Below are 19,368 nucleotides of genomic sequence, written 5' to 3' on the forward strand. Positions count from 1 at the left end.
ATCAAGACTCTGATAGTCCACAGATTACAGAATGCCTCCAGATGTGCATCGGAAACTACTACTGGTCTTCCAGGGAATGATCAAAGCGTAGACTGTTTGAGACATTACTCACATAGAGGAAAGTGCGCATGGTGACTGTTGTATTCAATCCCGATGCAATTTCTGTGTTTCATCAACACTTTGATGGTCCACAGATTACAGAATGCCTCCAGATGTGCATCGGAAACTACTACTGGTCTTCCAGGGAACGATCAAAGCCTAGACAGTTTGAGTCATTACTCCCACGTAGGAAAGTGCTCATGGCGACTGTTGTATTCCATCCCGATGCAATTTCTGTGTTTCATCAACACTTTAAAGGTCCACAGATTACAGAATGCCTCCAGATGTGCATCGGAAACTACTACTGGTCTTCCAGGGAACGATCAAAGCGTAAACTGTTTGAGACATTACACCCATGGAGGAAAGTGCGCATGGTGACTGTTGTATTCAATCCCGATGCAATTTCTGTGTTTCATCAACACTTTGAAGGTCCACAGATTACAGATTGCCTCCAGATGTGCATCGGAAACTACTACTGGTCTTCCAGGGAACGATCAAAGCGTAGACAGTTTGAGACATTACTCCCACGGAGGAAAGTGCGCATGGTGACTGTTGTATGCCATCCCGATGCAATTTCTGTGTTTATCAACACTTTGAAGGTCCACAGATTACAGAATGCCTCCAGATGTGCATCGGAAACTACTACTGGTCTTCCAGGGAACGATCAAAGCGTAGACTGTATGAGACAATACTTCCATGGAGGTAAGTGCGCATGGTGATTGTTGTATTCAATACCGATGCAATTTCTGAGTTTCATCAACACTCCGATAGTCCACAGATTACAGAATGACTCCAGATGTGAATCGGAAACTACTACTGGTCTTCCAGGGAACGATCAAAGCCTAGACAGTTTGAGACATTACTCACACGTAGGAAAGTGCGCAAGGTGACTGTTGTATTCCATCCCGATGCAATTTCTGTGTTTCATCAACACTTTGAAGATCCACAGATTACAGAATGCCTCCAGATGTGCATCGGAAACTACTACTGGTCTTCCAGGGAACGATCAAGGCGTAAACCCTTTGAGACATTACACCCAAGGAATAAAGTGGGCATGGTGACTGTTGTATTCAGTCACGATGCAATTTCTCTGTTTCATCAACACTCTGATAGTCCACAGATTACAGAACGCTTCCCGATGTGCATTGGGAACTACAACAGGTCTTCCAGGGAACGATCAAAGCGTAGACTGTTTGAGACATTACTCCCATGGAGGAAAGTGCGCATGGTGACTGTTGTACTCAATCCCGATGCAATTTCTGTGTTTCATCAACACTCTGATAGTCCACAGATTACAGAATGCCTCCAGATGTGCATCGGAAACTACTACTGGTCTTCCAGGGAACGATCAAAGCGTAGACTGTTTGAGACATTACTGACATGGAGGAAAGTGCGCATGGTGACTGTTGTATTCAATCGCGATGCAATTTCTGTGTTTCATCAACACTTTGATGGTCCACAGATTACAGAATGCTTCCAGATGTGCATCGGAAACTACTACTGGTCTTCCAGGGAACGATCAAAGCCTAGACAGTTTGAGACATTACTCACACGTAGGAAAGTGCGCAAGGTGATAGTTGTACTCCAACCCGATGCAATTTCTGTGTTTCATCAACACTTTGAAGGTCCACAGATTACAGCATGACTCCAGATGTGCATCGGAAACTACTACTGGTCTTGCAGGGAACGATCAAAGCGTAGACAGTTTGCGACATTACTCCCATGGAGGAAAGTGGGCATGGTGACTGTTGTATTCAATCCCGTTGCAATTTCTGAGTTTTATCAACACTCAGATAGTCCACATATTACAGAATGCCTCCAGATGTGTATCGGAAACTACTACTGGTCTTCCAGGGAACGATCATAGCGTAGACTGTTTGCGACATTACTCCCATTTAGGAAAGTGGGCATAATGACTGTTGTATTCAACCCCGATGCAATTTCTGTGTTTCATTAACACTCTGATAGTCCACAGATTACAGAATGCCTCCAGATGTGCATCGGAAACTACTACTGGTCTTCCAGGGATCGATAAAAGCGTAAACTGTTTGAGACATTACACCCATGGAGGAAATTGCGCATGGTGACTATTATATTCAATCCCGATACAATCTCCGTGTTTCATCAAGACTCTAATAGTCCACAGATTGCAGAATGCCTCCAGATGTGCATCGGAAACTACTACTGGTCTTCCAGGGAATGATCAAAGCGTAGACTGTTTGCGACATTACTCCCATGAAGGAAAGTGGGCATGGTGACTGTTGTATTAAATCCCGATGCAATTTCTGTGTTTCATCAACACTCTGATAGTCCACAGATTACAGAATGCCTCCAGATGTGCTTTGGAGACTACTACTGGTCTTCCAGTTAACGATAAAAGCGTAAACTGTTTGAGACATTACACCCATGGAGGAAAGTGCGCATGGTGACTGTTGTGTTCAAGCCCGATGCAATATCTGTGTTTCATCAAGACTCTGATAGTCCACAGATTACAGAATGCCTCCAGATGTGCATCGGAAACTACTACTGGTCTTCCAGGGAACGAACAAAGCGTAGACTGTTTGAGACATTACTCACATGGAGGAAAGTGCGCATGGTGACTGTTGTATTCAATCCCGATGCAATTTCTGTGTTTCATCAACACTTTGATGGTCCACAGATTACAGAATGCCTCCAGATGTGCATTGGAAACTACTACTGGTCTTCCAGGGAACGATCAAAACCTAGACAGTTTGAGACATTACTCCCACGTAGGAATGTGCGCATGGTGACTGTTGTATTCCATCCCGATGCAATTTCTGTGTTTCATCAACACTTTGAAGGTCCACAGATTACAGAATGCCTCCAGATGTGCATCGGACACTACTACTTGTCTTCCAGGGAACGATCAAGTCGTAAACTGTTTGAGACATTACACCCAAGGAGGAAAGTGCGCATGGTGACTGTTGTATTCAATCCCGATGCAATTTCTGTGTTTCATCAAGACTCTGATAGTCCACAGATTACAGAATGCCTCCAGATGTGCATCGGAAACTACTATTGGTCTTCCAGGGAACGACCAAAGCGTAGACTGTTTGAGACATTACTCACATGGAGGAAAATGCACATGGTGACTGATGTATTCAATCCCGATGCAATTTCTGTGTGTCATCAACACTTTGAAGGTCCACAGATTACAGAAAGCCTCCAGATGTCCATCGGAAACTACTATTGGTCTTCCAGGGAAAGATCGTAGCGGAGACAGTTTGAGACATTACACCCATGGAGGAAAGTGCCCATGGTCACTGTTGTATTCAATCCCGATGCAATTTCTGTGTTTCATCAAGACTCTGATAGTCCACAGATTACAGAATGCCTCCAGATGTGCATCGGAAACTACTACTGGTCTTCCAGGGAACGAACAAAGCGTAGACTGTTTGAGACATTACTCACATGGAGGAAAGTGCGCATGGTGACTGTTGTATTCAATCCCGATGCAATTTCTGTGTTTCATCAACACTTTGATGGTACACAGATTACAGAATGCCTCCAGATGTGCATTGGAAACTACTACTGGTCTTCCAGGGAACGATCAAAACCTAGACAGTTTGAGACATTACTCCCACGTAGGAAAGTGCGCATGGTGACTGTTGTATTCCATCCCGATGCAATTTCTGTGTTTCATCAACACTTTGAAGGTCCACAGATTACAGAATGCCTCCAGATGTGCATCGGACCCTACTACTGGTCTTCCAGGGAACGATCAAGTCGTAAACTGTTTGAGACATTACACCCAAGGAGGAAAGTGCGCATGGTGACTGTTGTATTCAATCCCGATGCAATTTCTGTGTTTCATCAAGACTCTGATAGTCCACAGATTACAGAATGCCTCCAGATGTGCATCGGAAACTACTACTGGTCTTCCAGGGAACGATCAAAGCGTAGACTGTTTGAGACATTACTCACATGGAGGAAAGTGCGCAAGGGGTTCTGTTGTATTCGATCCCGATGCAATTTCTGTGTTTCATCAACACTCTGATAGTCTACAGATTACAGAATGCCTCCAAAACAGCATCGAAAACTATTACATTGACTTCCAGGGAGCGATCAAAGCATTGACAGTGTGAGAAATTACTCCCGTGGAGGAAAGTGCGCATGGTGACTGTTGTATTCCATCCCGATGCAATTTCTGTGTTTATCAACACTTTGTAGGTCCACAGATTACAGAATGCCTCCAGATGTGCATCGGAAACTACTACTGGTCTTCCAGGGAACGATCAAAGCGTAGACTGTATGAGACAATACTCCCATGGAGGTAAGTGCGCATGGTGACTGTTGTATTCAATCCCGATGCAATTTCTGTGTTTCATCAACACTCAGATAGTCCACAGATTACAGAATGCCTCCAGATGTGCATCGGAAACTACTACTGGTCTTCCAGGGAACGATCGAAGCGTAGACTGTTTGCGACATTACTCCCATGGAGGAAAGTGCGCATGGTGACTGTTGTATTCAATCCCGATGCAATTTCTGTGTTTCATCAACACTCGGATAGTCCACAGATTACAGAATGCCTCCAGATGTGCATCGGAAACTACTACTGGTCTTCCAGGGAACGATCGAAGCGTAGACTGTTTGCGACATTACTCCCATGGAGGAAAGTGCGCATGGTGACTGTTGTATTCAATCCCGATGCAATTTCTGTGTTTCATCAACACTCGGATAGTCCACAGATTACAGAATGCCTCCAGATGTGCTTCGGAGACTACTACTGGTCTTCCAGGGAACGATAAAAGCGTAAACTGTTTGAGACATTACACCCATGGGGGAAAGTGCGCATGGTGACTGTTGTATTCAAGCCCGATGCAATATCTGTGTTTCATCAAGACACTGGTAGTCCACAGATTACAGAATGCCTCCAGATGTGCATCGGAAACTACTACTGGTCTTCCAGGGAATGATCAAAGCGTAGACTGTTTGAGACATTACTCACATGGAGGAAAATGCACATGGTGACTGAAGTATTCAATCCCGATGCAATTTCTGTGTGTCATCAACACTTTGAAGGTCCACAGATTACAGAATGCCTCCAGATGTCCATCGGAAACTACTATTGGTCTTCCAGGGAAAGATCGAAACTGGAGACAGTTTGAGACATTACACCCATGGAGGAAAGTGCCCATGGTGACTGTTGTATTCAATCCCGATGCAATTTCTGTGTTTCATCAACACTCTGATAGTCCACAGACTACAGAATGCCTCCAGATGTGCATCGGAAACTACTACTGGTCTTCCAGGGAACGATCAAAGCGTAGACTGTTTGAGACATTACTCACATGGAGGAAAGTGCGCAAGGGGTTCTGTTGTATTCAATCCCGATGCAATTTCTGTGTTTCATCAACACTCTGATAGTCTACAGATTACAGAATGCCTCCAAAACAGCATCGAAAACTATTACATTGACTTCCAGGGAGCGATCAAAGCATTGACAGTGTGAGAAATTACTCCCGTGGAGGAAAGTGCGCATGGTGACTGTTGTATTCCATCCCGATGCAATTTCTGTGTTTATCAACACTTTGTAGGTCCACAGATTACAGAATGCCTCCAGATGTGCATCGGAAACTACTACTGGTCTTCCAGGGAACGATCAAAGCGTAGACTGTATGAGACAATACTCCCATGGAGGTAAGTGCGCATGGTGACTGTTGTATTCAATCCCGATGCAATTTCTGTGTTTCATCAACACTCAGATAGTCCACAGATTACAGAATGCCTCCAGATGTGCATCGGAAACTACTACTGGTCTTCCAGGGAACGATCGAAGCGTAGACTGTTTGCGACATTACTCCCATGGAGGAAAGTGCGCATGGTGACTGTTGTATTCAATCCCGATGCAATTTCTGTGTTTCATCAACACTCGGATAGTCCACAGATTACAGAATGCCTCCAGATGTGCATCGGAAACTACTACTGGTCTTCCAGGGAACGATCGAAGCGTAGACTGTTTGCGACATTACTCCCATGGAGGAAAGTGCGCATGGTGACTGTTGTATTCAATCCCGATGCAATTTCTGTGTTTCATCAACACTCGGATAGTCCACAGATTACAGAATGCCTCCAGATGTGCTTCGGAGACTACTACTGGTCTTCCAGGGAACGATAAAAGCGTAAACTGTTTGAGACATTACACCCATGGGGGAAAGTGCGCATGGTGACTGTTGTATTCAAGCCCGATGCAATATCTGTGTTTCATCAAGACACTGGTAGTCCACAGATTACAGAATGCCTCCAGATGTGCATCGGAAACTACTACTGGTCTTCCAGGGAATGATCAAAGCGTAGACTGTTTGAGACATTACTCACATGGAAGAAAGGCGCATGGTGACTGTTGTATTCAATCCCGATGCCATTTCTGTGTTTCATCAACACTTTGATGGTCCACAGATTACAGAATGCCTCCAGATGTGCATCGGAAACTACTACTGGTCTTCCAGGGAACGATCAAAGCCTAGACAGTTTGAGTCATTACTCCCACGTGGGAAAGTGCTCATGGCGAATGTTGTATTCCATCCCGATGCAATTTCTGTGTTTCATCAACACTTTGAAGGTCCACAGATTACAGAATGCCTCCAGATGTGCATCGGAAACTACTACTGGTCTTCCAGGGAACGATCAAGGCGTAAACTGTTTGAGACATTACACCCATGGAGGAAAGTGTGCATGAAGACTGTTGTATTCAATTACGATGCAATTTCTGTGTTTCATCAACACTCTGATAGTCCACAGATTACAGAATGACTCCAGATGTGAATCGGAAACTACTACTGGTCTACCAGTGAACGATCAAAGCGTTGACAGTTTGAGACGTTACTCCCGTGGAGGAAAGTGCGCATGGTGACTGTTGTATTCCATCCCGATGCAATTTCTGTGTTTGTCAACACTTTGAAGGTCCACAGATTACAGAATGCCTCCAGATGTGCATCGGAAACTACTACTGGTCTTCCAGGGAACGGTCAAAGCGTAGACTGTATGAGACAATACTCCCATGGAGGTAAGTGCGCATGGTGACTGTTGTATTCAATCCCGATGCAACTTCTGAGTTTCATCAACACTCTGATAGTCCACAGATTACAGAATGACTCCAGATGTGAATCGGAAACTACTACTGGTCTACCAGGGAACGATCAAAGCGTAGACTGTTTGAGACATTACTCCCATGGAGGAAAGTGCGCTTGGTGACTGTTGTATTCAGTCCCGATGCAATTTCTGTGTTTCATCAACACTCAGATTTTCCACAGATTACAGAATGCCTCCGGATGTGCTTCGGAGACTACTACTGGTCTTCCAGGGAACGATAAAAGCGTAAACTGTTTGAGACATTACACCCATGGAGGAAAGTGCGCATGGTGACTGTTGTATTCAAGCCCGATGCAATATCTGTGTTTCATCAAGACTCTGATAGTCCACAGATTACAAAATGCCTCCAGATGTGCATCGGAAACTACTACTGGTCTTCCAGGGAATGATCAAGACGTAGACTGTTTGAGACATTACTCACATGGAGGAAAGTGCGCATGGTGACTGTTGTATTCAATCCCGATGCAATTTCTGTGTTTCATCAACACTTTGATGGTCCACAGAATACAGAATGCCTCCAGATGTGCATCGGAAACTACTACTGGTCTTCCAGGGAACGATCAAAGCCTAGACAGTTTGAGACATTACTCCCACGTAGGAAAGTGCGCATGGCGACTGTTGTATTCCATCCCGAAGCTATTTCTGTGTTTCATCAACACCTTGAAGGTCCACAGATTACAGAATGCCTCCAGATGTGCATCGGAAACTACTACTGGTCTTCCAGGGAACGATCAAAGCGTAAACTGTTTGAGACATTACACCCATGGAGGAAAGTGCGCATGGTGACTGTTGTATTCAATCCCGATGCAATTTCTGTGTTTCATCAAGACTCTGATAGTCCTCAGATTACACAATGTCTCCAGATGTGCATCGGAAACTACTACTGGTCTTCCAGGTAAGGATCAAAGCGTAGACTTGTTGAGACATTACTCACATGGAGGAAAGTGCACATGGTGACTGTTGTATTATATTCCGATGCAATATCTGTGTGTCATCAACACTTTGAAGGTCCACAGATTAGGGAATGCCTCCAGATGTCCATCGGAAACTACTACTGGTCTTCCAGGGTAAGATCGAAGCGTAGACAGTTTGAGATATTACTCCCATGGAGGTAAGTGCGCATGGTGACTGTTGTATTTAATCCCGATGCAAATTCTGTGTTTCATCAACACTTTGAAGGTCCACAGATTACAGATTGCCTCCAGATGTGCATCGGAACTACTACTGGTCTTCCAGGGAACGATCAAAACGTAGACAGTTTTAGACATTACTCCCACGGAGGAAAGTGCGCATGGTGACTGTTGTATTCCATCCCGATGCAATTTCTGTGTTTCATCAACACTTTGAAGGTCCACAGATTACAGAATGCCTCCAGATGTGCATCGGAAACTATTACTGGTCTTCCAGGGAACGATCAAAGCGTAAACTGTTTGAGACATTACACCCATGGACGAAAGTGCGCATGGTGACTGTTGTATTCAATTACGATGCAATTTCTGTGTTTCATCAACACTCTGATAGTCCACAGATCACAGAATGACTCCAGATGTGAATCGGAAACTACTACTGGTCTACCAGGGAACGATCAAAGCGTAGACTGATTGAGACATTACTCCCACTGACGAAAGTGCGCTTAATGACTGTTGTATTCAGTCCCGATGCAATTTCTGTGTTTCATCAACACTCAGATAGTCCACAGATTACAGAATGCCTCCAGATGTGCATCGGAAACTACTACTGGTCTTCCAGGGAACGATCAAGGCGTAAACTGTTTGAGACATTACACCCATGGAGGAAAGTGTGCATGAAGACTGTTGTATTCAATTACGATGCAATTTCTGTGTTTCATCAACACTCTGATAGTCCACAGATTACAGAATGACTCCAGATGTGAATCGGAAACTACTACTGGTCTACCAGTGAACGATCAAAGCGTTGACAGTTTGAGACGTTACTCCCGTGGAGGAAAGTGCGCATGGTGACTGTTGTATTCCATCCCGATGCAATTTCTGTGTTTATCAACACTTTGAAGGTCCACAGATTACAGAATGCCTCTAGATGTGCATCGGAAACTACTACTGGTCTTCCAGGGAACGGTCAAAGCGTAGACTGTATGAGACAATACTCCCATGGAGGTAAGTGCGCATGGTGACTGTTGTATTCAATCCCGATGCAATTTCTGAGTTTCATCAACACTCTGATAGTCCACAGATTACAGAATGACTCCAGATGTGCATCGGAAACTACTACTGGTCTTCCAGGGAACGATCGAAGCGTAGACTGTTTGCGACATTACTCCCATGGAGGAAAGTGCGCATGGTGACTGTTGTATTCAATCCCGATGCAATTTCTGTGTTTCATCAACATTCGGATAGTCCACAGATTACAGAATGCCTCCAGATGTGCATCGGAAACTACTACTGGTCTTCCAGGGAACGATCGAAGCGTAGACTGTTTGCGACATTACTCCCATGGAGGAAAGTGCGCATGGTGACTGTTGTATTCAATCCCGATGCAATTTCTGTGTTTCATCAACACTCGGATAGTCCACAGATTACAGAATGCCTCCAGATGTGCTTCGGAGACTACTACTGGTCTTCCAGGGAACGATAAAAGCGTAAACTGTTTGAGACATTACACCCATGGGGGAAAGTGCGCATGGTGACTGTTGTATTCAAGCCCGATGCAATATCTGTGTTTCATCAAGACACTGGTAGTCCACAGATTACAGAATGCCTCCAGATGTGCATCGGAAACTACTACTGGTCTTCCAGGGAATGATCAAAGCGTAGACTGTTTGAGACATTACTCACATGGAAGAAAGGCGCATGGTGACTGTTGTATTCAATCCCGATGCCATTTCTGTGTTTCATCAACACTTTGATGGTCCACAGATTACAGAATGCCTCCAGATGTGCATCGGAAACTACTACTGGTCTTCCAGGGAACGATCAAAGCCTAGACAGTTTGAGTCATTACTCCCACGTGGGAAAGTGCTCATGGCGAATGTTGTATTCCATCCCGATGCAATTTCTGTGTTTCATCAACACTTTGAAGGTCCACAGATTACAGAATGCCTCCAGATGTGCATCGGAAACTACTACTGGTCTTCCAGGGAACGATCAAGGCGTAAACTGTTTGAGACATTACACCCATGGAGGAAAGTGTGCATGAAGACTGTTGTATTCAATTACGATGCAATTTCTGTGTTTCATCAACACTCTGATAGTCCACAGATTACAGAATGACTCCAGATGTGAATCGGAAACTACTACTGGTCTACCAGTGAACGATCAAAGCGTTGACAGTTTGAGACGTTACTCCCGTGGAGGAAAGTGCGCATGGTGACTGTTGTATTCCATCCCGATGCAATTTCTGTGTTTGTCAACACTTTGAAGGTCCACAGATTACAGAATGCCTCCAGATGTGCATCGGAAACTACTACTGGTCTTCCAGGGAACGGTCAAAGCGTAGACTGTATGAGACAATACTCCCATGGAGGTAAGTGCGCATGGTGACTGTTGTATTCAATCCCGATGCAATTTCTGAGTTTCATCATCACTCTGATAGTCCACAGATTACAGAATGACTCCAGATGTGAATCGGAAACTACTACTGGTCTACCAGGGAACGATCAAAGCGTAGACTGTTTGAGACATTACTCCCATGGAGGAAAGTGCGCTTGGTGACTGTTGTATTCAGTCCCGATGCAATTTCTGTGTTTCATCAACACTCAGATTTTCCACAGATTACAGAATGCCTCCGGATGTGCTTCGGAGACTACTACTGGTCTTCCAGGGAACGATAAAAGCGTAAACTGTTTGAGACATTACACCCATGGAGGAAAGTGCGCATGGTGACTGTTGTATTCAAGCCCGATGCAATATCTGTGTTTCATCAAGACTCTGATAGTCCACAGATTACACAATGCCTCCAGATGTGCATCGGAAACTACTACTGGTCTTCCAGGGAATGATCAAGACGTAGACTGTTTGAGACATTACTCACATGGAGGAAAGTGCGCATGGTGACTGTTGTATTCAATCCCGATGCAATTTCTGTGTTTCATCAACACTTTGATGGTCCACAGAATACAGAATGCCTCCAGATGTGCATCGGAAACTACTACTGGTCTTCCAGGGAACGATCAAAGCCTAGACAGTTTGAGACATTACTCCCACGTAGGAAAGTGCGCATGGCGACTGTTGTATTCCATCCCGAAGCTATTTCTGTGTTTCATCAACACCTTGAAGGTCCACAGATTACAGAATGCCTCCAGATGTGCATCGGAAACTACTACTGGTCTTCCAGGGAACGATCAAAGCGTAAACTGTTTGAGACATTACACCCATGGAGGAAAGTGCGCATGGTGACTGTTGTATTCAATCCCGATGCAATTTCTGTGTTTCATCAAGACTCTGATAGTCCTCAGATTACACAATGTCTCCAGATGTGCATCGGAAACTACTACTGGTCTTCCAGGTAAGGATCAAAGCGTAGACTTGTTGAGACATTACTCACATGGAGGAAAGTGCACATGGTGACTGTTGTATTATATTCCGATGCAATATCTGTGTGTCATCAACACTTTGAAGGTCCACAGATTAGGGAATGCCTCCTGATGTCCATCGGAAACTACTACTGGTCTTCCAGGGTAAGATCGAAGCGTAGACAGTTTGAGATATTACTCCCATGGAGGTAAGTGCGCATGGTGACTGTTGTATTTAATCCCGATGCAAATTCTGTGTTTCATCAACACTTTGAAGGTCCACAGATTACAGATTGCCTCCAGATGTGCATCGGAACTACTACTGGTCTTCCAGGGAACGATCAAAACGTAGACAGTTTTAGACATTACTCCCACGGAGGAAAGTGCGCATGGTGACTGTTGTATTCCATCCCGATGCAATTTCTGTGTTTCATCAACACTTTGAAGGTCCACAGATTACAGAATGCCTCCAGATGTGCATCGGAAACTATTACTGGTCTTCCAGGGAACGATCAAAGCGTAAACTGTTTGAGACATTACACCCATGGACGAAAGTGCGCATGGTGACTGTTGTATTCAATTACGATGCAATTTCTGTGTTTCATCAACACTCTGATAGTCCACAGATCACAGAATGACTCCAGATGTGAATCGGAAACTACTACTGGTCTACCAGGGAACGATCAAAGCGTAGACTGATTGAGACATTACTCCCACTGACGAAAGTGCGCTTAATGACTGTTGTATTCAGTCCCGATGCAATTTCTGTGTTTCATCAACACTCAGATAGTCCACAGATTACCGAATGCCTCCAGATGTGCATCGGAAACTACTACTGGTCTTCCAGGGAACGATCAAGGCGTAAACTGTTTGAGACATTACACCCATGGAGGAAAGTGTGCATGAAGACTGTTGTATTCAATTACGATGCAATTTCTGTGTTTCATCAACACTCTGATAGTCCACAGATTACAGAATGACTCCAGATGTGAATCGGAAACTACTACTGGTCTACCAGTGAACGATCAAAGCGTTGACAGTTTGAGACGTTACTCCCGTGGAGGAAAGTGCGCATGGTGACTGTTGTATTCCATCCCGATGCAATTTCTGTGTTTATCAACACTTTGAAGGTCCACAGATTACAGAATGCCTCTAGATGTGCATCGGAAACTACTACTGGTCTTCCAGGGAACGGTCAAAGCGTAGACTGTATGAGACAATACTCCCATGGAGGTAAGTGCGCATGGTGACTGTTGTATTCAATCCCGATGCAATTTCTGAGTTTCATCAACACTCTGATAGTCCACAGATTACAGAATGACTCCAGATGTGCATCGGAAACTACTACTGGTCTTCCAGGGAACGATCGAAGCGTAGACTGTTTGCGACATTACTCCCATGGAGGAAAGAGCGCATGGTGACTGTTGTATTCAATCCCGATGCAATTTCTGTGTTTCATCAACATTCGGATAGTCCACAGATTACAGAATGCCTCCAGATGTGCATCGGAAACTACTACTGGTCTTCCAGGGAACGATCGAAGCGTAGACTGTTTGCGACATTACTCCCATGGAGGAAAGTGCGCATGGTGACTGTTGTATTCAATCCCGATGCAATTTCTGTGTTTCATCAACACTCGGATAGTCCACAGATTACAGAATGCCTCCAGATGTGCTTCGGAGACTACTACTGGTCTTCCAGGGAACGATAAAAGCGTAAACTGTTTGAGACATTACACCCATGGGGGAAAGTGCGCATGGTGACTGTTGTATTCAAGCCCGATGCAATATCTGTGTTTCATCAAGACACTGGTAGTCCACAGATTACAGAATGCCTCCAGATGTGCATCGGAAACTACTACTGGTCTTCCAGGGAATGATCAAAGCGTAGACTGTTTGAGACATTACTCACATGGAAGAAAGGCGCATGGTGACTGTTGTATTCAATCCCGATGCCATTTCTGTGTTTCATCAACACTTTGATGGTCCACAGATTACAGAATGCCTCCAGATGTGCATCGGAAACTACTACTGGTCTTCCAGGGAACGATCAAAGCCTAGACAGTTTGAGTCATTACTCCCACGTGGGAAAGTGCTCATGGCGAATGTTGTATTCCATCCCGATGCAATTTCTGTGTTTCATCAACACTTTGAAGGTCCACAGATTACAGAATGCCTCCAGATGTGCATCGGAAACTACTACTGGTCTTCCAGGGAACGATCAAGGCGTAAACTGTTTGAGACATTACACCCATGGAGGAAAGTGTGCATGAAGACTGTTGTATTCAATTACGATGCAATTTCTGTGTTTCATCAACACTCTGATAGTCCACAGATTACAGAATGACTCCAGATGTGAATCGGAAACTACTACTGGTCTACCAGTGAACGATCAAAGCGTTGACAGTTTGAGACGTTACTCCCGTGGAGGAAAGTGCGCATGGTGACTGTTGTATTCCATCCCGATGCAATTTCTGTGTTTGTCAACACTTTGAAGGTCCACAGATTACAGAATGCCTCCAGATGTGCATCGGAAACTACTACTGGTCTTCCAGGGAACGGTCAAAGCGTAGACTGTATGAGACAATACTCCCATGGAGGTAAGTGCGCATGGTGACTGTTGTATTCAATCCCGATGCAATTTCTGAGTTTCATCAACACTCTGATAGTCCACAGATTACAGAATGACTCCAGATGTGAATCGGAAACTACTACTGGTCTACCAGGGAACGATCAAAGCGTAGACTGTTTGAGACATTACTCCCATGGAGGAAAGTGCGCTTGGTGACTGTTGTATTCAGTCCCGATGCAATTTCTGTGTTTCATCAACACTCAGATTTTCCACAGATTACAGAATGCCTCCGGATGTGCTTCGGAGACTACTACTGGTCTTCCAGGGAACGATAAAAGCGTAAACTGTTTGAGACATTACACCCATGGAGGAAAGTGCGCATGGTGACTGTTGTATTCAAGCCCGATGCAATATCTGTGTTTCATCAAGACTCTGATAGTCCACAGATTACACAATGCCTCCAGATGTGCATCGGTAACTACTACTGGTCTTCCAGGGAATGATCAAGACGTAGACTGTTTGAGACATTACTCACATGGAGGAAAGTGCGCATGGTGACTGTTGTATTCAATCCCGATGCAATTTCTGTGTTTCATCAACACTTTGATGGTCCACAGAATACAGAATGCCTCCAGATGTGCATCGGAAACTACTACTGGTCTTCCAGGGAACGATCAAAGCCTAGACAGTTTGAGACATTACTCCCACGTAGGAAAGTGCGCATGGCGACTGTTGTATTCCATCCCGAAGCTATTTCTGTGTTTCATCAACACCTTGAAGGTCCACAGATTACAGAATGCCTCCAGATGTGCATCGGAAACTACTACTGGTCTTCCAGGGAACGATCAAAGCGTAAACTATTTGAGACATTACACCCATGGAGGAAAGTGCGCATGGTGACTGTTGTATTCAATCCCGATGCAATTTCTGTGTTTCATCAAGACTCTGATAGTCCTCAGATTACACAATGTCTCCAGATGTGCATCGGAAACTACTACTGGTCTTCCAGGTAAGGATCAAAGCGTAGACTTGTTGAGACATTACTCACATGGAGGAAAGTGCACATGGTGACTGTTGGATTATATTCCGATGCAATATCTGTGTGTCATCAACACTTTGAAGGTCCACAGATTAGGGAATGCCTCCAGATGTCCATCGGAAACTACTACTGGTCTTCCAGGGTAAGATCGAAGCGTAGACAGTTTGAGATATTACTCCCATGGAGGTAAGTGCGCATGGTGACTGTTGTATTTAATCCCGATGCAAATTCTGTGTTTCATCAACACTTTGAAGGTCCACAGATTACAGATTGCCTCCAGATGTGCATCGGAACTACTACTGGTCTTCCAGGGAACGATCAAAACGTAGACAGTTTTAGACATTACTCCCACGGAGGAAAGTGCGCATGGTGACTGTTGTATTCCATCCCGATGCAATTTCTGTGTTTCATCAACACTTTGAAGGTCCACAGATTACAGAATGCCTCCAGATGTGCATCGGAAACTATTACTGGTCTTCCAGGGAACGATCAAAGCGTAAACTGTTTGAGACATTACACCCATGGACGAAAGTGCGCATGGTGACTGTTGTATTCAATTACGATGCAATTTCTGTGTTTCATCAACACTCTGATAGTCCACAGATCACAGAATGACTCCAGATGTGAATCGGAAACTACTACTGGTCTACCAGGGAACGATCAAAGCGTAGACTGATTGAGACATTACTCCCACTGACGAAAGTGCGCTTAATGACTGTTGTATTCAGTCCCGATGCAATTTCTGTGTTTCATCAACACTCAGATAGTCCACAGATTACCGAATGCCTCCAGATGTGCATCGGAAACTACTACTGGTCTTCCAGGGAACGATCAAGGCGTAAACTGTTTGAGACATTACACCCATGGAGGAAAGTGTGCATGAAGACTGTTGTATTCAATTACGATGCAATTTCTGTGTTTCATCAACACTCTGATAGTCCACAGATTACAGAATGACTCCAGATGTGAATCGGAAACTACTACTGGTCTACCAGTGAACGATCAAAGCGTTGACAGTTTGAGACGTTACTCCCGTGGAGGAAAGTGCGCATGGTGACTGTTGTATTCCATCCCGATGCAATTTCTGTGTTTATCAACACTTTGAAGGTCCACAGATTACAGAATGCCTCTAGATGTGCATCGGAAACTACTACTGGTCTTCCAGGGAACGGTCAAAGCGTAGACTGTATGAGACAATACTCCCATGGAGGTAAGTGCGCATGGTGACTGTTGTATTCAATCCCGATGCAATTTCTGAGTTTCATCAACACTCTGATAGTCCACAGATTACAGAATGACTCCAGATGTGAATCGGAAACTACTACTGGTCTACCAGGGAACGATCAAAGCGTAGACTGTTTGAGACATTACTCCCATGGAGGAAAGTGCGCTTGGTGACTGTTGTATTCAGTCCCGATGCAATTTCTGTGTTTCATCAACACTCAGATTTTCCACAGATTACAGAATGCCTCCAGATGTGCATCGGAAACTACTACTGGTCTTCCAGGGAACGATCAAAGCGTAGACTGTTTGCGACATTACTGCCATGGAGGAAAGTGCGCATGGTGAATGTTGTATTCAATCCCGATGCAATTTCTGTGTTTCATCAACACTCTGATAGTCCACAGATTACAGAATGCCTCCGGATGTGCATCGGAGACTACTACTGGTCTTCCAGGGAACGATAAAAGCGTAAACTGTTTGAGACATTACACCCATGGAGGAAAGTGCGCTTGGTGACTGTTGTATTCAAGCCCGATGCAATATCTGTGTTTCATCAAGACTCTGATAGTCCACAGATTACACAATGCCTCCAGATGTGCATCGGAAACTACTACTGGTCTTCCAGGGAATGATCAAGGCGTAGACTGTTTGAGACATTACTCACATGGAGGAAAGTGCGCATGGTGACTGTTGTATTCAATCCCGATGCAATTTCTGTGTTTCATCAACACTTTGATGGTCCACAGAATACAGAATGCCTCCAGATGTGAATCGGAAACTACTACTGGTCTTCCAGGGAATGATCAAAGCGTAGACTGTTTGAGACATTACTCACATGGAAGAAAGGCGCATGGTGACTGTTGTATTCAATCCCGATGCCATTTCTGTGTTTCATCAACACTTTGATGGTCCACAGATTACAGAATGCCTCCAGATGTGCATCGGAAACTACTACTGGTCTTCCAGGGAACGATCAAAGCCTAGACAGTTTGAGTCATTACTCCCACGTGGGAAAGTGCTCATGGCGAATGTTGTATTCCATCCCGATGCAATTTCTGTGTTTCATCAACACTTTGAAGGTCCACAGATTACAGAATGCCTCCAGATGTGCATCGGAAACTACTACTGGTCTTCCAGGGAACGATCAAGGCGTAAACTGTTTGAGACATTACACCCGTGGAGGAAAGTGTGCATGAAGACTGTTGTATTCAATTACGATGCAATTTCTGTGTTTCATCAACACTCTGATAGTCCACAGATTACAGAATGACTCCAGATGTGAATCGGAAACTACTACTGGTCTACCAGTGAACGATCAAAGCATTGACAGTTTGAGACGTTACTCCCGTGGAGGAAAGTGCGCATGGTGACTGTTGTATTCCATCCCGATGCAATTTCTGTGTTTGTCAACACTTTGAAGGTCCACAGATTACAGAATGCCTCCAGATGTGCATCGGAAACTACTACTGGTCTTCCAGGGAACGGTCAAAGCGTAGACTGTATGAGACAATACTCCCATGGAGGTAAGTGCGCATGGTGACTGTTGTATTCAATCCCGATGCAATTTCTGAGTTTCATCAACACTCTGATAGTCCACAGATTACAGAATGACTCCAGATGTGAATCGGAAACTACTACTGGTCTACCAGGGAACGATCAAAGCGTAGACTGTTTGAGACATTACTCCCATGGAGGAAAGTGCGCTTGGTGACTGTTGTATTCAGTCCCGATGCAATTTCTGTGTTTCATCAACACTCAGATTTTCCACAGATTACAGAATGCCTCCGGATGTGCTTCGGAGACTACTACTGGTCTTCCAGGGAACGATAAAAGCGTAAACTGTTTGAGACATTACACCCATGGAGGAAAGTGCGCATGGTGACTGTTGTATTCAAGCCCGATGCAATATCTGTGTTTCATCAAGACTCTGATAGTCCACAGATTACACAATGCCTCCAGATGTGCATCGGAAACTACTACTGGTCTTCCAGGGAATGATCAAGACGTAGACTGTTTGAGACATTACTCACATGGAGGAAAGTGCGCATGGTGACTGTTGTATTCAATCCCGATGCAATTTCTGTGTTTCATCAACACTTTGATGGTCCACAGAATACAGAATGCCTCCAGATGTGCATCGGAAACTACTACTGGTCTTCCAGGGAACGATCAAAGCCTAGACAGTTTGAGACATTACTCCCACGTAGGAAAGTGCGCATGGCGACTGTTGTATTCCATCCCGAAGCTATTTCTGTGTTTCATCAACACCTTGAAGGTCCACAGATTACAGAATGCCTCCAGATGTGCATCGGAAACTACTACTGGTCTTCCAGGGAACGATCAAAGCGTAAACTGTTTGAGACATTACACCCATGGAGGAAAGTGCGCATGGTGACTGTTGTATTCAATCCCGATGCAATTTCTGTGTTTCATCAAGACTCTGATAGTCCTCAGATTACACAATGTCTCCAGATGTGCATCGGAAACTACTACTGGTCTTCCAGGTAAGGATCAAAGCGTAGACTTGTTGAGACATTACTCACATGGAGGAAAGTGCACATGGTGACTGTTGTATTATATTCCGATGCAATATCTGTGTGTCATCAACACTTTGAAGGTCCACAGATTAGGGAATGCCTCCAGATGTCCATCGGAAACTACTACTGGTCTTCCAGGGTAAGATCGAAGCGTAGACAGTTTGAGATATTACTCCCATGGAGGTAAGTGCGCATGGTGACTGTTGTATTTAATCCCGATGCAAATTCTGTGTTTCATCAACACTTTGAAGGTCCACAGATTACAGATTGCCTCCAGATGTGCATCGGAACTA

Source organism: Schistocerca gregaria, chromosome 10, assembly GCF_023897955.1.
Source record: "Schistocerca gregaria isolate iqSchGreg1 chromosome 10, iqSchGreg1.2, whole genome shotgun sequence".
Classification (NCBI taxonomy): domain Eukaryota; kingdom Metazoa; phylum Arthropoda; class Insecta; order Orthoptera; family Acrididae; genus Schistocerca; species Schistocerca gregaria.